Below are 26,045 nucleotides of genomic sequence, written 5' to 3'. Positions count from 1 at the left end.
ACCTAAGAAGGTGTGGATTTTTGAGTAATTCACACCAGGAAAGCTCTGAGTAAGTTTTCCAGTTCTTTGTTCCTTGTAAATTCACAAGTTGCTTGACCTTTATAGGTACTTATCTTAAGAAAAGTATGGGTTTAAGTACTTTTCATTGTTCAGAAAAGAGTTTACAACTTTATCTTCCCCTAGGGCAGACCCAAGTAGGTAAAGTAGAACTCTCACATTCCTGCTTTAAGTAGAGTTCACTGCCCAAATGGGGAATGGTCTTAATCCAATCTTATAAAGTAGGGTCTGGGAAATTTTAAGGTTTACAAAACTCCAATCCCAACTGGTTATTAAACTTTATATTATTGAAATTCGCAGTCAGATAAGTGGACTATCTTTTCTGGTCATAGAGGGAGCTGAACTTCATTTCAGTCATTCAAAGACAAACAGACCTCATTGGACCCCTGCTGTTCCTCTCAGCAGGGGGCATCTCCCTCCCTTGCATCACCAAGCAATATTCTCCCTCTCCCCTCAACTCCTCCATACCCTGCTACAAACCTCCCACTATGCCCATTTTTTCAATTCACATTTCCTTTCCCAAATAAATATTACAGTTTTTGGCAGAGCCAGCTAGGTTTTTCCAACCTATTTTGTCAAGAATTTGAAAAAAATCAGGCCTGCATACATTTCAAAAGCCTGTGTAACTGTAAAAAGTAACCATTTTGAGAGCAGTGCTGAGTGCAACTAATCTGCCTAGTGATACCACACCCAAGAAACCATTCCTCCTGAAGGGAGGAGGCAACTCTTAAAGGGCCAGACTTAAAAACATTTTTTCTGTTGCAAAAAGCTTTTCAAGATACAAGATGGCAAAGAAACTATTACTTGCCATGGGTTATCTAGCCTGGATTGCATATTTCTTTTATATGTTTTACAACTTATTTTTTGTCACGATTCCAGATTATATTTATTTTCTGCTTAGCATCTATGAAACTTTGCAATGGCTGAATATAAGTATGTATCGCTTGATTTCATTCATTCCCACATATTCTGGAGCATTATTCTTTGTAACCAAATTATACTATACCCTAAAAAAAGGTGTGCATCTAATTTTTGGAAAAAAAGCAAAAGATAATGAAATGGCTGTGACAATTTTAGCCATGAAGGAGGAGATAATGCAAATAAAGGAAATGATGAAGCAATTGACTGAAGAGAAACAATGTAGCAAAGGTATTAACACACAACAAGACATACCTAAAAATAGCAATGTAGTTCAGCAAGAAAATACAGATGGGGCTGAAGGTAGAATACCAATATTGCCACTAAGAGATCAAACAAACCTACAACCAGATAACGGCATAATTCATATTAAAACACATAAACCATTTACAACAGCTGATCATGAAAGTCTGAAAAGACGGATGCCTTCCTGGTTTTCAGAACCAATGAGATGTTTAAAAGAATTGAAAAGAGCAATTAGGCTTTATGATCCAGATTTCCAGGACACTGAAATTCTTCTCTCAGAATTATTTTCAAAAAGGGAAAAACAACAATTCATTGATGAAACAAGAAACAATCCAAATTTAACATCATGGCCAGAGGAAGGAATAGACTTAGAGTTATCTAATAATGAAAATCTACGTTACGTAAGAAAAGCCAGAGAAGATCTATTAGAGGCAATGAAAAGTTTTTTTTTTAAATACCAGATACTTGGGGAAAATTTGAGAAATTGAGACAGTAAAGTAGGGAACATCCATCAAAGTTCCTCGATAGAGTTATTGAAGTAGCAGAGGATGTGCTTGGATTTGAAAATTTAACTGAACAAAATCTCCAACACATAAGGAGATTTGTGAAAGGCAGTAACACACCTATTAGATCATATTTTAAACTTCAGTGCCCAGATTGGGAAACACTAAGTCTGGAATATTTAAGAAAAACTGCAACTTACATATTTTCAGGTCATAAAGAAATGCTAGAGGAAAATGATGAAATAATGATGATGATGAAATAATGATGATGATGATATAATGATGATTATTATTGATGAAATAATAAAAGACCTTAAAGCCAAGCTCAAGGAGGCAAATAGCTCAAGTAACTATAAAGAAATTGAAGAAATAAAAAATCTAGCCACTCTGCAATCGTACAAACCCATAAGAAATTACACACAAAGCAATCAAAGGAGAAATTTACCCAGATGTTTCCTCTGTGGAAAAATGGGTCACATGGTCCGAGACTGTTATTTAAAGGCACAATTATTCCAAGCTAATAACAAACAGAGGTCTTGGAAAAGCAACGTAAAGTATAGCAGCAATAATACACAAAAAAATATAAAATGTTGTGATTGTAATTGCAAGAAATCATTGCAAGCACCAAATTTAGAAACCATGGAGAGATACATCCAACAAGGAGCGAAACCACGTTATTCGCAAGTAGTCTCAGGTGCTACCAAACAAAGTCAGTTATGAAGTCAGGTACATGGGGTAACATCAAAAAGGAAAAATGGGAAAGGAAAAGGGAAAAATGAAAAGGAAGGAGACTGCATGCAAATAGAACTTGGTGTTCCAAAAGCACAAAATAAAACCAAAAATGGACAAACATTCTGCCATTAGTTCTGTTCCATCTTAGAACACGACCCAGTGGAGATTTTCATATCTCTCCATTTGAGATGCTTTATGGACACACAATTTGGCAAGGAAGGACTTGTAAACCAGCTTACATTGCCATGATAGACGGAGACTGTCAATTAACAAAATATATACAAGCTTTACAGACAAGAATAACAGAATTGCATGAAATGGGCTTGAATCAACAAATAGTACCCCTGGATTACAATTTGCACAACATCAAACCAGGAGACATAGTATACTTAAAAAATTTCAATAGAAAATTGGCTACAGACATAAAATGGACTGGACCACATGAAGTATTGCTTACTACCCCAACAGCTATAAAAGTTGCAGGGAAAGACTCATGGTTTCACTGTTCCCACGTGAAACCAGAAAAAGTTCAACATCACTGTGATGGACATAGAAGATAATTAGGCAATAGATAGGGCTGAGAAATGGAAACAAAACCTGATTAACATAAAAAGTACACCACAAAGAAATAATAGTGGAACATAATGTTTGAGACAACTTCCCAGCCCAGAGGAAAAGCAACCCAGAGGAAAAGCATCTCAGAGGAAAAGATTTTAAACCAGCCCAGAGGAAAAGCATCAAGAAAAGATGCTAGAGACAAGAAACAAAGAAGAAAAGCTGAAATGGACAGCTAAGACTTTGAACTTTGTAAATTTGTTGATATAAGAAGAGGAAAGATAAAAAAATGAGACTTATATGTAAGACTGAGTGTGTTGAAATAATAAAACAAAAGTAATTTCACATATTAGGGAAATAGCATGCATCACTACATAACATGGAAGAAAGAAGAGATCCATCAGGCAACATGAGAAGTGGAAATCTGAAGAAACTTGATAAGTATTAATTCAACACAACACTATTAGACACAAAAGACAAAATCACTAACATATTGAGAGACCTTGTTTATATAAACAAGTGTCTGAAATTGTATTTATGCAAAATGTAAATACGTATATAGTTAGTTCCATAAGGTCTTAGGCAAATAGAAATATCAATAGATATTTCTATTTGACTGACATCATGATGTAGAACAATGTATATTGTTGTATTATATGTAAATATTTTCTGTAAATAAGGTATTAGTTTTAGTTAACGTAGAGTAAGTAGTATTAGCACTAAGACTCAAATTTCTTGTAATAGTTTTGTTCAAACATTTATTGTACTGAATTTATTGTAAAACCCCAAAACTACCCTTGCCCAAATTTTCCTGCTAAGAATTCCTTAGAGTAGATTTAGTAAATTAATAACTATCATATAAATAAGTGACCTTGGGAAGGTCACAACAAAAAAAGGGGATGATTGTGGAAAGGAAAAAAGACTGACAGTTTGTGGGGGAAGGGGCCAACTGGGAGTGGCAGTTGGGTCTTGTGACTAGTACTTCCTTCCTGCCGGGTTGGGACTGGCTTCTGGGTGTTGGAGGTGAGAGGAGCTTATTCAGTCCAGTCTGGAGTGGCATGCTCTTCTTGGTTCAGCCGGAAGACACAGGCTTCTGAAGGTTAGACCTGTCCTTGTTTGCTTTCTATCTACTGCTAAGATTCTGAATTATACAAAACTGGACTGATATAGAGTAGACAGGAGTGGGACAAACCCTCCGCCAGCCTCTGGTCTGGCCTCAGGTCTGAAGCTGAGAAAAAACTCCAATCACAACTGGTTATTAAATTTTATATTATTGGAATTCGCAGTCAGATAAGTGGACTATCTTTTCTGGTCATAGAGGGAGCTGAACTTCATTTCAGTCATTCAAAGACAAATAGACCTCATTGGACCCCTGCTGTTGCTCTCAGCAGGGGGAATCTCCCTCCCTTGCCTCACCAAGGAATATTCCCTCTCTCCCCTTAACTCCTCCATATCGTGCTACAAACCTCCCATTATCTCTGTTTTCCAATTCCTATTTACCTTTCCCAATAAATATTACACCTAAACAAGATTTAAAGAACATCCAATTGAAAGGAAGAAAAATCATGCACTATGTGGGTGACATTCTTCTTGCATCCCCATCTGCTAAAGTTTGTTACTAGGATAGTAAAAAACTCCTCTTAGAGCTATATAAGAAAGGCCACAAAAATTTCCAAATCAAAACTACACTGGGTCATGCCTAAAGTTGAATACCTAGGATTTATCTTGGAAAAGGGGATGAGAAAGATTTCCAAGAAAAGAGTAGAGAGAAGATTGCAGTATAGAGGCAGCAAAAGTTCAAACCTCTGTAAACTCTTCCTTACCAATTACAAACTAAATGCTCCAGGGGACTGAAAATCAAACCTAAAAACAAGACAGAGCCAAAGAACCCTCTTGCTGGACTCAATTTAAAAGGTATGCCTCACAAAGGCCGGAATTTGAGAACACTTGGGTTTAAAGGGAAGGGAGAAGAAAGGTCCCAGGACCCAATTCTCCCACCTAGAGCTCTAAGCCTCCACTGGCAGCTAGAAACTCAGGGCGGGCAAAGGAGCTGGTCTGGAGGGAGTACCTTGAGGGTAGGGCTGTGTCAGGTTCAGCGCGTTGAACATAGATGGTGGGGAAGGAGCTGGAGAAGGAGAGCAGAGGCGGGTGGCCTGGTTGCGGCAGAGGTGACCCTCCATATTGCTCCCCACTTCCAGGAGGTTTTAGCCTCAGGGCACATCCAGCCCAACCCAGGAGGACTTAATCCCATCAACAGTCTTCAGAGGTCAGGATAGCTCAAGCTCCAACACCCTCCCTCACAGACTGCTGGACTTTAATCCAATCAAAGCCTCCAGAGCACAGGGAAGCAAAAGCTCCAATACCGCTCCCCCACAGACTGCACTGAGAGACTTGCAGACAAAACTCCAAGAGGGAAGACTGACATAAAAGTCCAAGCCCACAGATCCAACACATAATGAGAGGAGCAAGAGTGCAGGCAACTACTGGGGGAAAAGAAGGGGCAAATATAAGCAAAAAACAGAAAAAGAAAAAAGAAATTACAATCGACAGCTTCTATACAGGCAATGAACAAAGAGCAAATGGAACAGAGCAGGAGGAAACACCAAACAATGAAGCAGAAATCCCAGCGAATTGGACACAGGCTTTGGAAGAACTCAAAATACAATTTAAAACACAATTAAGAGAGGCTGAAGGCAATTGGGAAAAGAACTTAAAAACTAAGATAAGGCATCTGGAAACAGAGGCACTTGAACTAAAACAAGAAAACAGTGTCCTGAAAGCCAAAATCAACCAGCTTGAAAATGAGGCAAAGGAGATGAAAAAGAAGATGAAAAATGAGGCAAAGCAGATGAAATTTGAGGTAACGAGGATGAAAGATGATCTCCAAAGAAAATCAGACCAGAAGAAGGATGACCAAAAAGTCAGGGATGAAATCCAGTCTTTAAGAACCAGAATACAACAACTAGAATCAAGTGATTTCACAAGGCAGCAGGACACTATAAAAAAATTTTAATGAATGAAAAAGTTGAGGAAAATATGAAGCATCTCATTCACAAAACAGAAGATTTAGAAAATTGTTCCAGGAGAGACAACTTAAGAATCATTGGTCTACCAGAAAACCATGACAAAAGGAAAAGCCTGGACATCATACTATGGGAAATTATCCAAGAAAACTGCTCTGATATTCTAGAACAAGAGGGAAAAGAGGAGATTGAAAGAATCCACAGATCACCCCCTGTACTTAATCCCCAACTGACAACACCCAGGAATGTTATAACCAAATTAAAGAACTATCAGACCAAGGAAAAAATATTACAATCTGCTAAGAAGTCATTCAGATACCATGGAACCACACTGAGGATAACACAGGATCTGGCTGCATCTACACTGAAGGACCAAAAGGAATGTAATATGATATTCCAGAAAGCATGGGAACTAGGTCTACAACCAAGAATCAACTACCCAGCAAAACTGACTATATTCTTACAGGGGAAATTTAACATTTATTTATATACAATATTAAGGTCATTTAACAAAATAGAAGAATTCCAAGTATTTGTAAAGAAAAGACCAGCCCTGAACAGAAAATCTGATGTCCAAGCACAGAATCCAAAAGCATCATCAAAAGGTAATTAAAAAAGTGGGAAAAAAGAAAAAAACAAAACAGGAAAAAAACAACTTTTTTATAAGACCCAATAAGTTCAAATGATATGTATCCTTATAAGAAAAGAGGTAATAAGTCTTAGAAATTGTTATTACCACCCAGGCAGCTAGAAGGAGTATACTTAGAGGGAACAGTGACAAACTGTATAGGATGAAATGACAAGACATAAATATGTATATAGATATATGTATGCATAAATACATATATGTGTGTATTTATATATACATATACATATACATACATACATATATATATATATATATATATATTGTGATAGTGAAATACTTTATTTCAATTGGACTTAGTCTGACTATACCCAACAATCCCACAGGCAGGAAAGATAGTAAATATGTTCAAACAAGTAGTTTTTGGTGTGGTGGTTTTGGCAGCCATCACTAGCTTTTGGGGTTACCATATTCTTTACAGCAAACTGACTCTAATGGTAGTGGAGACTGTGGATTATGTAGGAAACTTGACAATGACTGTGTTACAATTACCTTTCCAAAATGAATTAGTTCTCTGGCAAGTCCTGGCACATGTACTATTCATGGCTGTGTTACAGACTATCCCAAGTGAGGAAATTGTTCAGATTCATGGTTTCCCTTAAGGCAGAGAAGGTTATGGCCATTGACAATGACTTAGACAAAATGATTAAGGCGGTGTTTGAACAACTCATTAAGGAAAAAGGTCTAGATCTAGTTATGGGCAAGGACAAAGGGCAAACTGAGAATGCACCTCAGGAAACTGAAGGTAGCAGTGAAAATGAAAACCAGGCTGCTAGTGCCCCTGAGAAAACATGTCCATTGAAGGAAGTCACCAAGCTTACAACTAATGCTGGTGTTATACACTCAAAGGTCCATAGACAATTCACTCCACAGGAACTTGAGTCCGTTAAACGTCGTTTTCCAAAATTTGTGGACAATCCTTATAAAGCCCATAAGGAGCATTTTGAATCTTTCATCCAAACTTCGAAGATATTGATTTCTTTTATCAGAATTATTCAGTTCCCATGAAAAAAGGCAATTCGTGGAGAAGACTAGATCTGAGACCACTTTGACCAGCTGGCCCACTCCAGATCAAAGAATGGATTTTGATTTCACCAATCTGACCTGCATGTCTTACCTTAAATGGTGCAGGGAGGATTTGCTTCAAGCCATTAAACAATGCTGTTCCAAACCTGGTTCATGATCCAAATTTGAAAAGGTTATGCACGAAAATGGGGAACATCCTGCCACATACATAGACCGTCTGTCAGTAATGGCAGAGGCAATCTTAGGTTTAGAAACAGATAATGAAGAGACAGCTGGCCATGTACATAGACAATTTCTGAGGGGTTGCACACCCAATTTGAGGACATTAAAAAAAAAACAACTATTTCCCAAAATATGACTCAGTTTTCCTAACTGAATTGAGAGAGGCTACAGGTTACCTATTTGAAAATAGTTCAGATCAGAGCAAGGAAGTGAAAGATCTTAAGGAAAAGTTAGAGAGGACTGAAAAGTATTTGAAGCAGAAAGAAACTGAGGAAATAAAAAATCGGAACATGTTCAGAACACATACAAAACCTGTTTCCCAGAAAAAACCTAGTGATCCAGGCAAGATCAGTGCAAAAAGAACTTAGGGAGTGTTTCTTTTGCCACTGTAAAGGGCATTTGATTAGAGACTGTTTCTTGAAGAAGAAGCAGGAGAGTACTAACAGAGTAAAACATAATGTAGGAAATAGGTACAAGAAATCCACTTGCTGTTCACACTGCAAGTTGAAGTCCTCACAGCAAGCTCCAGATTTGAGGGAAATGCAAAAGACAATAGAAACTGGAGCTAAGCCAAAGTATTCAGATATAATTAGAAGGCAATTATGAAGCCAGGCACTTGGAGATAGAAGAAGAAATTGTGAACAAGAGGCTGCAGATAAAAATAATAGTAAAAAGTTGGGAAATAGTGAAAAATGGTGCAAGAAAGTGATTCCATGAATGATAGCCATTGCAATAAAGCAAAAGAAAGGCAGAGCCAGATTAAAGAGTCAGAAACAGAAATTAATGAAATAACATCTCAAATTGCAAATGAGATAAGAGACTTTGATAAGACCTATATAGTAACTACACAGGAAAAGTCTGTAAAGGAAATCAAATCATTCCTTGAAAACTTTTTCCAGTGTAGAGTAGATAATGGGATTGAATTATGCAAAAGAAAAAGAAAGAGTCACAAGAATTTAAGAAAAAGTTAGTGACAGATTCAGAAACACATAATTTCAATTCCCTAATGGTTACTGTTGATAAAAATAACAAGGCTCTAAAAACATTCACAGAAGACCCACCAAGCTTAGTTAATTCTGTCAATAGCTTTGTGGCAGATGCATCTAGTTTGATTCCAGAAACTAGTACCTTCCATCCAGCAGTGAGAGTTATAGATAAGGAAAAACAAACTGATAATGAAGCTGACATTGCTTTTGGACACAAAGATGATCATATTCAAAGTAGTGGAGGTGACATTTCAGTAAAATTTGAATCTGGGGAGGGAATGGCAGGCTTAGTAACCACTAAGGATTCAGTTAATGCCAACATTCTATGGGGCACAGGGGTATCTGGCCAAGGCAACTGCCATGGTTTAGTTTCATGTTCCATTGAAGGTTTCATTGGGAATGAATTACATCAAGAAGAATTAACTGGGTTGTATAAGCACCTGGAAAAGGATAGCAAGGGTATAGACAATGGGTCATTAGTTATGAACACCTTGGCTACTAAACCAGAAACAGATACATGTTGTTGTGGGGGCAACATGAAGACATACATCCTATTACTGATGGTACAGGGGGACATGCAGAAGTACAAACCTTATTCCCAGAAGACAGTAATAAAATAGAGGGAAAGATTCCTATCTTTACACAGTCAAGTGAGAAAGAAGATAAACATAAGTCTCAGATTAGTGCTAGAGTAGGATCTGTGATTATTAACATTGAAGAAGATCTGCATAATCTCATACCAACTAGTTTACCAATTCAAAATATAAATCAAAAGCTTAGTAGTGAGACACATCCAGAAACTGATTTGAGTAACACAGAAGCTGGTGACTTGGGCTTAGATCAAAACATAAAGCCAGAGTTATCAACATCTGACAAGTGATCACATGGCATTGAGCAAAATCCTAAAACCATAGTGTTTGCATTTAGTGACTCAGATTTAGACACTGGATCTGAAGGAATACCAGAAGGTGTAATTATTATGGATGAAGATGATGTAGAACAAATGCCTTATCAGTTTTATAAGCTTTATGAAGAGGTAGATGAAGAAGGGAATGTGTGGAACACAAGTGAAAAGATAGAATACCTAGAACCAGTGCAAACAAACTTATACCAATACAATGATGAAGAATTATTCTATGGGCACAGAACAAGCTGTATATCATTGGAAAAAATTTATGCAAGCTTAGGGGTTGATAATAAAGAAACCTTTATAGAGAAGTTGAATTACATGGCTTATATTGATACAGATTCTGAATGGAAAGGTGAATAGTAAGAAACATTTTGTGAACTAGAAAAGGATATATAGATACAAATAGATACAAAAATAGGAATTTCATTCCTAGTCTCTAACTTCAAACATGACAAGTACCATTCAAGATGTAACAGTGAAACTATGATTAGTTGGGAGTTCCATAGGGTAACATTCTATACCAAACCTTATGTGAATGAAGACTAGTCTTGGGGTAGCATAGGAAATAAGTTATTCCAGCAAAAGAAGAACAAGTAATTCAGCAAGAACACTCCTAAACTTGTAGCAATATTTCAACTTCATAACTAGGACAGACACAAACATCTAGAATGCGGGAGAAGCATGGATTCACATTGGTTGAATCTGTGTAACATGACTTTAACAGCAATTTGTAGATGAGGACTGAAAAAGGTTATCCATATCTCTCAACCTTCATCCTGACATAGTCTATACCAGGGGAAGGAAGGAAGAGAGGGTATACCAGGAAGATATTATTTCATAGTTTCAGATATCTCACTAGACATAACAATGTGATCATGTCATCAGTGATGATATATATACTGATGACATCTGAGAAAAAGTCCTAGTCATGAACTGCAACACGAATAGCCCAAGAAGAAAGCAATAAGAAGCCTGGTGAATGTAAGCCTACTGAGAACAAAGGAAAGCACTGGAGAATACTGCCACCAGAATACAATAGAGAGAGCCCTGCATATGTTAAAATAATGAAAGGACAGCACCCATGATGATATACAGCCATTAACACAGAAAACATAAGGAAAACTTGCCTTTGAAAGAGTAGCAGCCACAAAGAAACAAAGCCTCAATGTTAAATATAAAATTAGTCTCTGCCTGACATAGTAACAAACAAAAAGAACTATCTCCAAGTAATATATACAATAACCATTCAAAAGAATTACATACAGTAACCATATGATAGATCTCCTTGGTGAAGAAAAAAGAAAAATTGAAAACTATACTCTTAGGCATAATGCATATACCCATGCAAGAAGAAAAACACAGTTTGAGCTAACTTGCACGAATGAAGAGGTACACAAATGCAAATGCTTACCCCCATGCATGAAGATTGATAAATTCTGCATGCACGAAGATTTCAACTCACTTCCATGCAAAAGTAACTTTTCACTTACTTGCACACACATGTATAAATCTCACACACATGTATTGTTTGTGTGTTCCCGAGTTCCTGATTATTGTAGAGGATCCTGATTTGAAGAACACAAGTCTTCAATCAAGTCTGGATGATGGTGAATGGCATGTAGACCAGATGAAGGACCAGAGTGGAAAGGAAGAGAATTTCTTCAAGCAACATGACTAGACATGGAAGGGCTTTGGAACTTTGAAATTTGGAACTTTTGGCCATGAAGGCTATATAAGGGTTTGTCGTACAAGTGAACATCACATACATCTACACACACATCCTACATAGCAAAGTAAGATATTCATGGATTGGGTAAGTATGCATGACTACAAAGACACACTGATGAGAAATTTCTGTGGAAAATTCAAACAGACTTTTCTGCATGAGTTTGCACAGGAATCTACAAGGATGTACATATATAAATTTGCATGCATACATGTAATTACTAAATTGACTAACAAGCTAACTTTTAGAGTAAGTTATTAACATCCTAACTACTAACGATAGTAATAGCCTAGTGAATTGGTTTAAGGCTTAAGAAAGTAGAGATATAGAAGTTCTGTAGTAGAGAAGTTAGATTGTATTATGATTGTAGGTTAGCATTTGTTAGTGTTAAGAAATTTTCTTAGTGACTATATAGACATTAGGATAAGTCATTTGCATGTTCAATATGTTGGTGAAATTGTTGGAATGATTTGAAAAAGTGTTACTTGTTTAGTTATGGAAAACTATGTTCATGTACTTCCCCTACCTAAACCATTTTCCTATGACCCACGCTTAGCTTAGTATTGAGATAGATAGAACAGCTAAGATGAGTTTAGAATTTGTTATTTGGGGGGGGGGTAAGAGTATATTTCAGATAGCAAAGAGTTAAGATATAATTGTTATTAATGAGGTAAGTATCATGGAAAAGAAAATGTAAGTTGCATTTTATGCTAATAAAATGGGGGGATTGTGATAGAGACATGAAGAGAGAAAGGTTTTGCAGGACTTGTGGACCAAGATGCAAGAATGCAAGATCTAGGGTTCCAACGGAATATCCCCAGTTGTTTGTTGGCAGTTGAGTTGACAGGGGGCTTTGGGTCTCTGTGTCTCTGACTGGAGGTTACTCTCTCTCTCCCTGGAAGTTTGAGGTTGGCTAAAAGACCTTTTGTGAGGCTGATTTGGTTTTTTGGGTTTCTCTGGTTCTGAGCAGTTGAAGCTGACACTAAAGAAGAGATTTTTCTTGGTGAAGAAGAAAGAAGATTCAAACACTTTTCCTCCATCTCCCTAACTGTCTCAGAGTCACAGTTTGTGATTGGAATACTACCTCAAACCTTTCTAAAATTATCCCCTTAATCTAGTAAAATCCTCATCCCTCTTACCTCAGTTTCCCATCCTGTTATCCCAATAAACCCCCTGACTGAGAAAGCAACTGGAGTATCTTTGTAGTTCACTCAGGAGGGAGGGAAGAAGCAAAGGCTTCAAGAAGATTTGGGAGGTGAGGGAGGCAAAAGGGAGAGGTTAGTTAAGGGAGGGAGTGAGGGAGGAAGGGGGTTAGAAAATAGATTGAAGAATCAGCCATCAGTAGGGATCAGTAGGCAGACCCCAGAGTTTCCCCAGTATCTATCCAGAGTAATTCCCCTTGTAGGTAGCTCCCCTGTATAGCGGTATTTTTGTGTGGTGGCATCCCTTAGCATTTCTCTGTTCTACCTCCATTACCAATAAGCAGCCTCAGGTCCCATTAGCAGCCCTCTCTAATCACAGAGATCTAGAGAACAACAGTCATTGCTGCAGTAACAGTTCCCCTCAGTTTACTTCACTATCTCAATCAGTAGTAGTTTCCAGTCAGTTTACTTCTTTATTTCAATATACAACTAGAGCTAAAAAAGAGAGGTTAATACTAAAAGAAATGGGAAAAGAAACAAAAGGGGTAAATTTATATGTCACAAAGAAGCACATGGTGGGAGGGGAGAGAACATCAATACACTGGAAGGGTAAAGAGGTTGGGGATAGGAAATACTCAACTTGTACGTGCATTGAAATTGACCCAAAGAGGGAAGAATAATTCAATCCATTAGGACAGAGAATTGATTTGCACCCTATAGGTAAGTAGAAGGGTAACAAATGGGAAGGGAAGCAGTACAAGGGAGGGAGAGGGTGAGGGGGTAGTTTAAAAAGGACTGTAAAGAAAACAAGGGGGGAAATAAGAAGGGAGGGGGATAGAAAGGGAAGTAAAGTAAGGGTGGAAATTAGGGGAACTGATTAAAAAACAAAACATTGGTGTGGAAGGAAATAGTGAAGGAAGAAAAGGCAGGACTAGGAGTAGAAATCAAAATGTTGGGAAATACACAGCTGGTAATCATAACTCTGAATGTGAATGGAATGAACTCACCCATAAAACGCAAGCTAATAGCAGAGTGGATTAGAATCCAAAACCCTACTATATGCTATCTACAAGAAACACACACGAGGAAGGTAGATACGCATAGGGTCAAAGTAAGAGAATAGAGCCATATCTATTGGGCATTGTCAGATAATTTTAGGGTTGTGATTTTAAATCTAGATTTAAATGGTCACCAAATAAAATTCCCAATTCAGTCTGGAAATTTATGGTAATTTAAATAATATAGAGGGAAATATAAGGAGAAGGAGAGAAGAGGATATAGGATTCCTCCTGCCTGGCCTGTGCCAGGGGGAGTTTAAAATTCCCACCTCTAGGTCTCTGAAGAAGATTAGAGGCTTCTGAGAGGAAAAAGTTGGAAAGTAAAGGAGGAAAATTCAGCCAGAAACTCACCACCAAACCAGACAATAGCTTGTAGTCACCCTAAGATGCCGAAAGGCTCAGCATGCAGCTTTCAGCTAACTCTCCACCATCAATCAGGAAAAGAGAGTGTCCTTGAAGGCCTAAAAACTCAAATATATAGACCTTTCATCCTTGTGTCTCCTTTAAATTTTTACATCGATCAATCACATTAAAGGCTTTTTCTCCAGGATGGCCCATACTTTTAGTTCTCACCTTCTTTGATTTGATTATACATTTGGAGTTACTTAACACTTCTTTGTTAAGTTCACCTTTTGTGAGTTACTTAACCTTTTTGTGATTAATTTAACCTTTATAGTTACTTAACACCTTTTTGTATTAGATCTAAAAATAAACTTAGTTTAAAGTTCTAGCTTCACTATAAGGTGAGAACTAAAACCCGTCATTGTTCTATCAGGAGATTACAACTTTATCTTCCCCTAAAGTATGGTCTAAGTAGGGTGGAGTAGTTTTTAAAGTTCACAGCATCAACTGATAAAAAGAAGGCAGGAGTCGCAATCATGATATCTGACAAAGCCAAAGTAAAAATAGATTTGATTAAAAGGGATAGGGATGGTAATTACATACTGATAAAAATATAGACAATGAGAAAATATCAGTACTCAACATGTATGCACCAAATGGCATAGAGTCCAAATTTCTAAAGGAGAAACTAGTGGAGCTCAAGGATGAAATAGATAGAAAAACTAGGGGGAGACCTGAACCTTCCTCTATCAGAACTAGATAAATCAAACCAAAAAATAAATAAGAAAGAGGTAAGAGAAGTGAATGAAATCTTAGAAAAATCAGAGTTACTAGATTTGTGGAGAAAAATAAATAGGGACAAAAAGGAATATACCTTCTTTTCAGCAGCACATGGTACATTCACAAAAATTGAACATGTATTAGAATATAAAAGCATTGCAAACAAGTGCAATAGAGCAGAAATAATCAGATCACAATGCAATGAAAATATTAATAAGGATACATGGAGAGGCAAATCAAAAATTAACTGGAAATTAAACAATACGATTCTCTAAAATCAATTAGTTAAAGAACAAATCATAGAAACAATTAATAATTACATTGAAGAAAATGACAATGACGAGACATCCTTTCAAAACCTATGGGATGCAGGCAAAGCAGTACTCAGGGGGAAATTTATATTCTTGAGTTCATATATTAACAAACTAGAGAGGGCAGAGGTCAATGAATTGGGCATGCAAGTTAAAAAACTAGAAAGTGAACAAATTAAATATCCTCAGATGAAGACTAAATTAGAGATCCAAAAACTCAAAGGAGAAATTAATAAAACTGAAAGTCAAGATCTATTGATTTAATAAATAAGACTAGAAGCTGGCACTTTGAAAAAACAAATAAAATAGACAAAGTACTGGTCAATCTAATTAAAAAAAGGAAAGAAGAAAACCAAATTGACAGTATCCAAGATGAAAAGGGAGATCTCATCTCTAATGAAGAGGAAATTAAGGCAATAATTAAAAACTATTATGCCCAATTATATGGCAACAAATATGGCAATCTTGGTGATATAGATGAATATTTACAAAAATATAAATTGCCTAGACTAACAGAGGAAGAAATAGATTACCTAAACAACCCCATATCAGAAAAAGATATTGAACAAGTCATCAAAGAACTCCCTAAGAAAAATCCCCAGGTCCAGATGGATTCACAAATGAATTCTATCAAACATTCAAAGAACAACTAATCCCAATACTATACAAACTATTTGACAGAATAAGCAAAGAAGGAGCTCTACCAAATTCCTTTTATGACACAAATATGGTTCTGATTCCAAAGCCCGCCAGGTCAAAAACAGAGAAAGAAAACTATAGACCAATCTCCTTAATGAATATAGATGCAAAAATCTTAAATAGGATACTAGCAAAAAGGACTCCAGCAAGTCATCATGAGGGTTATTCACTATAACCAGGTAGAATTCATACCAAGAATTCAATATTAGGAAAACCATTCACATATTAACTAGCAAACTGACAAAAATCACATGATTATCTCAATAGATGCAGAAAAAGCCTTTGACAAAATACAACACTCATTCCTACTGAAAACACTAGAAAGTATAGGAATAGAAGGGCCTTTCCTAAAAATAATGAACAGTATATATCTAAAACCATCAGCAAACAACATCTGCAATGGGGATAAACTAGAAGCCTTTCCAATAAGATCAAGAGTGAAACAAAGATGCCCATTATCACCTCTATTATTTAACGTTGTACTAGAAACATTAGCTGTAGTGAATAGAGAAGAAAAAGAAATTGAAGGTATTAAAATAGGCAATGAGGAGACCAAGTTATCACTCTGCAGATGATATGATGGTCTACTTAGAGAGTCCTGGAGAATCAACCAAAAAGCTAGTGGGAATAACCAGCAACTTTAGCAAAGTTGCAAGATACAAAATAAACTCAGATAAGTCATCAGCATTTCTATATATCTCCAACACATATCAGCAGCCAGAATTAGGAAGAGAAATTCCATTTAAAATCACCCTAGACAATATAAAATACTTAGGAATCTATCTGCCGAGACAAACACAGGAACTATATGAACACAACTACAAAACACTCTCCATACAATTAAAACTAGATCTAAACAATTGGAAAAACATTGATTGCTCATGGGTAGGATGAGCTAACATAATAAAAATGACAATCCTACCCAAATTAATTTACCTACTTAGTGCCATATCCATTGAACTACCAAAAACCTTTTTTACTGAATTAGAAAAAACGATGACAAAGTTCATTTGGAGGAACAAAAGATCAAGGATATCCAGGAAAATCATGAAAAAAAAATGTGAAGAAAGATGGATTTGCGGTCCCAGATCTTAAACTATAATATAAAGCAGTGGTCATTAAAATAATTTGGTACTGGCTAAGAGACAGAAAGGAGGATCAGTGGAATAGACTTGGGGTAAATGACCTCAGCAAGACAGTCTATGATAAGCCCAAAGATCCCAGCTTTTGGGACCAAAATCCACTATTTGATAAAAACTGCTAGGAAAATTGGAAGACAGCATGGGAGAGATTAGGTTTGGATCAACATATCACACCCTACAGCAAGATTAACTCAGAATGGGTGAATGACCTGAATATAAAGAAGGAAAGTATAAGTAAATTAGGTGAACACAGAATAGTATACACGTCAGATCTTTGGGAAAGGAAAGACTTTAAAACTAAGCAAGAGCTAGAAAAAAATTACAAAATGTAAAATCAATAATTTTGATGACATCAAATTATAAAGTTTTTGTACAAACAAAACTAATGCATTCAAAATTAGAAGGGAAGCAACAAATTGGGAAACAATCTTCATAACAAAAAAACCTCTGACAATTACCTAATTACCTAAATTTATAAAGGATTAAACCAATTGTACAAAAAATCAAGCCATTCTCCAATAAATGGGCAAGGGACATGAATAGGCAATTTTCAGTTAAAGAAATCAAAACTATTAATAACCACATGAAAAAATGTTCTAAATCTCTTATAATCAGAGAAATGCATATCAAAACAAGTCTGAGGTATCACCTCACACCTAGCAGATTGGCTAACATGATAGCAAAGGAAAGCAATGAATGCTGGAGTGGATGTGGCAAAATTGGGACATTAATGCATTGCTGGTGGAGTTGTGAATTGATCTGACCATTCTGGAGGGCAATTTGGAACTATGCCAAAGGGCGATAAGACTGTCTGCCTTTGATCCAGCCATAGCACTACTGGTTTGTACCCCAGAGATAATAAGGAAAAAATCTTGTACAAGTATATTCATAGCTGTTCTCTTTGTGGTGGCAAAAAACTGGAAAATGAGGGGATGCCCTTTGATTGGAGAATGGATGAACAAATTGTGGTATATGTTGGTGATGGAATACTATTGTGCTCAAAGAAATAATAAGTGGAGGAATTCCATGGGAACTGGAACAACCTCCAGGAACTGATGCAGAGTGAGAGGAGCAGAACCAGGAGAACATTGTACACAGAGACTGATACACTATGGTAAAATTGAATGTAATGGACTTTTCCCTTAGTGGCAATGCAGTGATCCTGAACAACTTGGAAAAATCTATGAGAAAAGCCACTATCCACATTCAGAGGACAAACTGTGGGAGTAGAAACACAGAAGAAAAACAACCACTTGAATACATGGGTCCTGGGAGATATGGCTGGGGAGGTAGACTCTCAATGAACATCCTAATGCAAACACCGACAACATGGAAATAGGTTCTGATAAAGGACACAAGTAATACCCAATGAAATTGCGTGTCGGCTGTGGGAAGGGTGGGTGGAGGGGAGGGAGGGAAATAATGTGATTATTGTAACCAAGGAATAACGTTCTAAATTGACTAAATAAATTAATTTTTAAAAACGAAAAAATATTTATAAAAAAAAGAAAGAAAAGAGTAGAGGACATCCAAAAGCTCAGTGTGCCAAAGACTAAGAAACAACTGAGAGCTTTTTTAGGAGTAACAGGTTTCTATAGCCAGACTATAGCCAAATAACAAAATGTCTGACAGACAACCAAAAGCACAGTCACAGAACCTTTGAAACTAACAAAAGAGCATCTCTGAGCCTTGGCACAGCTCAAAGAAGCAATCATAACAACTCCAGCCTTAGGTATTCCAGACTACAACAAAGACTTCCATTTCTTTGTACATGAAGTAAGAGGCATAGCTTCTGGAGTGTTAGTTCAAACTTTAGGACCCAATTTTAGGCCAATAGCATATTACAGTACACAGCTGGATAAAATCAAGAAAGGAATGATTCCCTGTTTGAGAGCAATTGCAGCCATAGCAACCATGATTCAAAAGTGATCTGATTTGGTACTGGGATCAAAATGTAATGGCTACTCTTCACACCAACTAGAGTACATATTGAAGAAATGCCATTTACAAGCTTACACATAGTAAAGACTTTCTCAATATGAGACTGTGTTACTAAGCAGCAAAAGCATCACATTAAAATGTTGCCATTAAATCCAGAAACCTTGATTCTAGATCTGCCATTTGAAGGGGAACCCATACATAAATGCCAGGAAACAATATCATTAGTAGAAAAATCAAGAAATTATTTAAAAGACACCCCCCCCCCTAGAAAATCCTGAAATCAAAATGTATACAGATGGTTCGAGCATGATATTTAATGGGGGAAAGGTACACCGGATCAGCAGTAGTAACACAAACAGACACATTATGGTATGCATCCTTACCAATGCATGTGAACGCTCAAGGAGCAGAGCTCATTGCTTTATTAAAAGCTTGTCAAATTGGGAAATATAAATGGGTCAATATTTACACTGTTTCTGGTACACATTCTCAGTAATTCATGCCACGGCAGAAATTTAGAAACAGAGGATTTTTGACAAGTGCAGGCAAAGAGATTGTCTATGCCAAAGTCATAATGCAACTTCTTGAGGCTGTACAACTGCCCAAGGAAGTGGCAATAATCTACTACAGATCACACACAGGTAATAAAGATCATGTGTCCTTAGGACCATGAGCAGACATTATAGCCAAATTTGGAGCTAGAGAAGGACTCCTACATGTATTGAATTACTCACTAGTTGAACTGGACAATCTAACTAATACCTACAACAAATGGAAAATTCAATCATGGATAAAGAACTCAGGGACAAAACAAATAAGGGGCATATGGTTTTCACAATTAGGCAAGCCAATCCTGCCTATAACCTTATTCTATCATGTGTGCAATGCAATACATGCACAAGGACACTATAGAACCCAAGCCATGATCAATTCAGTGAGAAGATTTTGGATAGCACCTGGAATATCCTCATATGCCATATGAGTCTGTCAAAAATGTAAAATTTGATTTCAGTTGAGTCAAAGAGTTTATAAGCCTGTAAGGATGGAAAGGGAGAATCTTGGCAGAACCCTGCATTTTGACAGACATGCACAGAGGTGACAGTTTGAGACAGCAAAGGATTGTGGGAAGAGAACTGTTGGCTGAGGAGGATTCTGGTGAGACCCAGGACTTCTAGCCCTAGAATGGAAGCTAATGAGTTTTGTGTCTGAGTGGCTGAGGGATACTTGGAAGCCAGGAGAGAGAAGACCCAGACTTCCCTGCCTATCCTTGTAGCTGTGGTCATCAAGAAAACCTTCTACTGCTTTCTTCTATCTGCCAGCAAGAACCAATGACTCAGAAGAAGTTTTAGTTTGGACTCTTTCAAACTGAGCCAGCCTTTGTAACATAAGGGAAGAGAGATTCTGCATTTGGGAGAGAAGTCAGCCTCATGGAGAGCTAAGCAACAGTGGAGGAGTGGTGAAGAGAATGCTGAGAGTTATGAGGGTGGGGAGAGAACTCTGAACCAAACTGACAGGATTACTTCCAGACTGGGAAGCAAGGAAGGAAGGTGGTTTTCTGGAAGTGGAGCCAAAAACCCATCCAGTTGAGACTTGTCTTCCTTCTGTGACCCCCAAAATACCTCCACTGAGACTCTGCCACAACTACATCTCTTCTCAAGAAGAATTTTGGTTTAGGCTCTTCTGGCCAGAGCCAACCAGATCCTCCTGATAGGGTCTCTATCTTTCCCTTGCTTTGTACCTTGAACTGCACCATAGGACTAGTTAACCTTAAGAATAAGATTAAGAAGCAGTTGGCAAGGGAAAAGGCCAAGGCATTTTAAAAGCCTTTGGCCTCCAGACTTTGAAGGCCAATCTGTAAGGGGGATAGCTTTTAGTTCACCCATTTTCCTTTCCCCTCATGGCTTTACCATCACTTACCCCAATAACCTAAATAAACTGTTTGAAGATATTTAGACTCTAGGTTTGGATTTGTCTCAGGGATCAAACAGGGAGATTAGGCTCCCCCAGAGAGGGGAGTTGAGTCCAACCTCTGAGATTAAGTATCTCTGTCTAAGGAAGCCATCACTCTTTCCTTGGCACCTAGCCATATCTAAACCCTTGGGGGCTTGGCTGTTGATGCCCCTTGGGAGGTGGAAATCACAAAAGGGTCACCTTGTCTCACAGAGACAGCTCTGGGCCTTAACTCCTCTGAGGGAGGCACAGTGCCACCTCATTGATCAAACTCCTCTTCAGTCTTCTGTCCTCCATCTCCCAGATAACACCCCTGTCGAGTCATACCCTTTCCAAAGAGACAGGACCTGGAGTACCTCTCCCCATAAGTAATGGAGGAGGAAATCAATCCCTTCAATTTCCTTTCCCCTCTCTCCTCTCCCTCCTTCCTCTCATGCCATCCATTACATCTTCTTACTTCTTTCTGGGTCTCTCCTTGCCTTCCTTAAACTGACTTAAATTTAGAGATAAGATATATTAGCATAGAAATACAGAACACCTACAGCTGGAAAGAGGGCTGAGCCCTTTGAGGCTTGGACTCCAGCCTCTTGATCTGGAAAACAGGAAGTCCCTAACTATTTCCCTTCTACAGATGGTTGTAGAGATTTGAATCAGGGAGTCTTCTTTAGAATAAGCTTTGATTTTCCCCTAAGGGAAAAGTGTATTCTAATAATGTCACTGATGAAAGGATAGGATCTTCTGTTTCTCAGGCAAAATGATTTAAGGGATGTATGTTGTCTTCACAAAAAAAGACTTAGTTCCTCTCTCTTCAAACCAAGGAGGAAAAGAACCCTCAGTTTCTCAACAGCTCCTCCTTTTAGCTTGGCTGGAATGTTCTATCCAATCCCCTGATGGCAGCTGGGTTCCATCTCATCTCTTCCTGAGACAGTTTTTCAAATCCAGTCTTTTCCATTCCTTTCTGGCATTTCCTTCTTACACACTTTGCCTCCTGGTTTGATGTTGTTCAAATTGTAATCCAGGGGTATTGTTTGTTATATCATGGCCATTTCATGCAATTCTGCTATTCTTTTTTGTAAAGCTTGTATAGTACATACTTCCTGTTTTCCTCTACCCTTGTTATACCATAACCCTTTTACTTAAAAATATAGATAAGTTTGTTTTTTTCTAAAGACTCAGTCATATTTCAATGTGTTAGGAGGGGAACTACAAAATATATCAAATAAAGAAGAGGAGACTGAAGGGGATTTTCATTTACCCTTTCAGCTCTAGTCTGACCTGACTCCATAGTCAACAGTTATGCCTGGGGAAAGGGAAGGAAGAAGTAGTGCTACCTTATAATTGTTCCCTCTTTCCCTAGTGTCTGTCAGCACTTTGGCTTCTCACATAAAAAATTTCAATAGAAAATTGGCTATGGGCATAAAATAGACTGGACCATATGAAGTATTGCTCACTATGCCGACAGTTGTAAAACTTACAGGGAAAGACTCATGGTTCCACTGTTCCCATATAAAACCAGAAAAATCCAACACCACAGTAACAGACATAGAAGATAGTTACACAAAGGATAGTGCTGAGAAATGAAAAGAAAGACTGAGTAACATCATAGTTACACCACAAAGAAAGAAGAATGTCACAGAATGTTCCTGACAATGAAAGCTCAACAGTCAACTCATAACAACAGTCAAGCTACCACAGCGACAAGAAGACAAGACAGTAGTCCAGAGGAAAAGCATCAAGAAAAGCTTCTAGAGATAAAAAACAAAGGGGAAAAGCTGAAATGAAAAGCTAAGACTTTGACCTTTGTAAATTTGTATATATAAGAAGAGAACAGATGGAAAACAGAACTTATATGTAAGGTTAAGTGAGGCAAAAAGTTCTTTAAGCCATGCCTATTTTTAGAATTAATACAATGGGGTGCTAAGTACCTATTAAGGGTCAGGCAACTTGTAAACTTGCCAGGAGCAAAGAGGTGAAAACTTATTCAGAAGTTTTTCTGGTTCAAACTTACTAAAGGGATTAGTTGACCCAGCAGTGTTTTTTCTGATTCAAATTTACTAAAGGGATTAGTCGACCCAGCAGTGTTTTAGAATGGGTTGTCCTTTGGAAAATGCCTACTATGATTGGTAGATGTAAGGACTTGGGGGAGGTGACATAGGAGAAAACCCCCTATATAAGAAAAAGCAGAATCTCTTGAAAAAGGAATCCTTTTGGACAATCCTTTTGAGGAAGATCTCTTATGAGAAATCCTTTTGGAGAAAAGCTCTTGGGAGAGGCTATGAAGAAGGGAAGCTCTTGGAGGACAATCTCTAAGGAGGTCTCGCTGGAGCTCCTCTGAGGGGACTCTGTCCCTCTGGAGGCTCTTGAGAGAGGCCCTTTGAAACAGTCTCTGGCTGGAAGGCTCTTTGAGGAGGACTTTGGCTGGAACTCTCTCTGAGGAGACTGTCACTAAGAATCCTTGCTTAGACAGACCTTGTGGTGAGTGATAAAAGACTGACTGATCTCTCTTTCTTTTTTTTTTTTTAACTCTTATAATATGCATTTATTTATCAATTGGGGAATTACTCATGTTCTTATAAATTTTTTTTTAATATATTTTATTTGATCATTTCCAAGCATTATTCGTTAAAGACATAGATCATTTTCTTTTCCTCCCCCCCACCCCCCATAGCCGACGCGTAAGTCCACTGGGCATTAGATGTTTTCTTGATTTGAACCCATTGCTTTGTTGATAGTATTTGCATTAGAGTGTTCATTTAAGGTCTATCTTCTGTCATGTCCCCTCAACCTCTGTATTCAGGCAGTTGCTTTTTCTCGGTGTTTCCACTCCCATAGTTTATCCTTTGCTTATGAATGGTGTTTTTTTTTTCTCCTGGATCCCTGAAAGTTGTTCAGGGACATTACACCGCCCCTAATGGAGAAGTCCATTACGTTCGATTATACCACAGTGTATTAGTCTCTGTGTACAATGTTCTCCTGGTTCTGCTCCTCTCGCTCTGCATCACTTCCTGGAGGTTGTTCCAGTCTCCATGGAACTTCTCCACTTTATTATTCCTTTGAGCACAATAGTATTCCATCACCAACATATACCACAGTTTGTTCAGCCATTCCCCAATTGATGGGCATCCCCTCGTTTTCCAGTTTTGGGCCACCACAAAGAGCGCAGCTATGAATATTTTTGTACAAGTCTTTGTGTCCATTATCTCTTTGGGGTACAGACCCAGCAGTGCTATGGCTGGGTCAAAGGGTAGATATTCTTTTGTCGCCCTTTGGGCATAGTTCCAAATTGCCCTCCAGAATGGTTGGATCAGTTCACAACTCCACCAGCAATGAATTAATGTCCCTACTTTGCCACATCCCCTCCAGCATTCATTACTTTCCTTTGCTGTTATGTTAGCCAATCTGCTAGGTGTGAGGTGATACCTCAGAGTTGTTTTGATTTGCATCTCTCTGATTATAAGAGATGTAGAACACTTCTTCATGTGCTTGTTAATAGTTTTGATTTCTTTATCTGAGAACTGCCTATCCATTTCCCTTGCCCATTTATCAATTGGAGAATGGCTTGATTTTTTGTACAATTGATTTAGCTCATTATAAATATGAGTAATTAAACCTTTGTCAGAGGTTTCTATGAAGATTTTTTCCCAATTTGTTGTTTCCCTTCTGATTTTAGTTATATTGGTTTTGTTTGTACAAAAGCTTTTTAGTTTGATGTAGTCAAAATTATTTATTTTACATTTTGTGATTCTTTCTATATCTTGCTTGGTTTTAAAGCCTTTCCCCTCCCAAAGGTCTGACATGTATACTATTCTGTGTTTACCCAATTTACTTATGGTTTCCTTCTTTATGTTTAAGTCACTCACCCATTTTGAATTTATCTTGGTGTAGGGTGTGAGGTGTTGATCTATTCCTAGTCTCTCCCACACTGTCTTCCAATTTTCCCAGCAGTTTTTATCGAATAGTGGATTTTTGTCCCAAAAGCTGGGATCTTTGGGTTTATCGTATACTGTCTTGCTGAGGTCGTTTTCCCCCAGTCTATTCCACTGATCTTCCTTTCTGTTTCTTAGCCAGTACCAAATTGTTTTGATGACTGCTGCTTTGTAATATAGTTTGAGGTCTGGGACTGCAAGGCCCCCATCATATGTGTTTTTTTTCATTATTTCCCTGGATATCCTTGATCTTTTGTTCTTCCAAATGAACTTTGTTATGGTTTTTTCTAAATCAGTGAAGAAGTATTTTGGTAGTTCAATGGGTATGGCACTAAATAGATAAATAAGTTTGGGTAGGATGGTCATTTTTATTATATTGGCTCGTCCTATCCATGAGCAGTTAATGTTTTTCCAATTGTTCAAGTCTAGTTTTAGTTGTGTGGCGAGTGTTTTGTAGTTGTGTTCATATAGTTCCTGTGTTTGTCTTGGGAGATAGATTCCTAGGTATTTTATTTTGTCTAAGGTGATTTTGAATGGGATTTCTCTTTCTAGTTCTTGCTGCTGAGCTGTGTTGGAGATATATAGAAAAGCTGATGATTTATGTGGGTTTATTTTGTATCCTGCAACTTTGCTAAAGTTGTTGATTATTTCAATTAGCTTTTTGGTTGAATCTCTAGGATTCTTTAAGTAGACCATCATGTCATCCGCAAAGAGTGATAACTTGGTCTCCTCCTTGCCTATTCTGATGCCTTCAATTTCTTTATCTTCTCTAATTGCTACTGCTAGTGTTTCTAGTACAATGTCAAATAGTAGAGGTGATAATGGGCATCCTTGTTTCACTCCTGATCTTATTGGGAATGCATCTAGTTTATCCCCATTGCAGATGATATTAGCTGTTGGTTTTAGATATATACTGTTTATTATTTTTAGGAATGACCCTTCTATTCCTATGCTTTCTAGTGTTTTTAATAGGAATGGGTGTTGTATTTTATCAAAGGCTTTTTCTGCATCTATTGAGATAATCATGTGGTTCTTGCTAGTTTGCTTGTTGATGTGGTCAATTATGTGGATGGTTTTCCTAATGTTGAACCAGCCCTGCATCCCTGGTATGAATCCTACTTGATCATGGTGAATGATCCTTCTGATCACTTGCTGGAGTCTTTTTGCTAGTATCCTATTTAAGATTTTTGCATCTATATTCATT

This window comes from Monodelphis domestica, chromosome 7, assembly GCF_027887165.1.
Source record: "Monodelphis domestica isolate mMonDom1 chromosome 7, mMonDom1.pri, whole genome shotgun sequence".
Taxonomy (NCBI): Eukaryota; Metazoa; Chordata; class Mammalia; order Didelphimorphia; family Didelphidae; genus Monodelphis; species Monodelphis domestica.
This window is presented reverse-complemented; position numbering follows the sequence as displayed.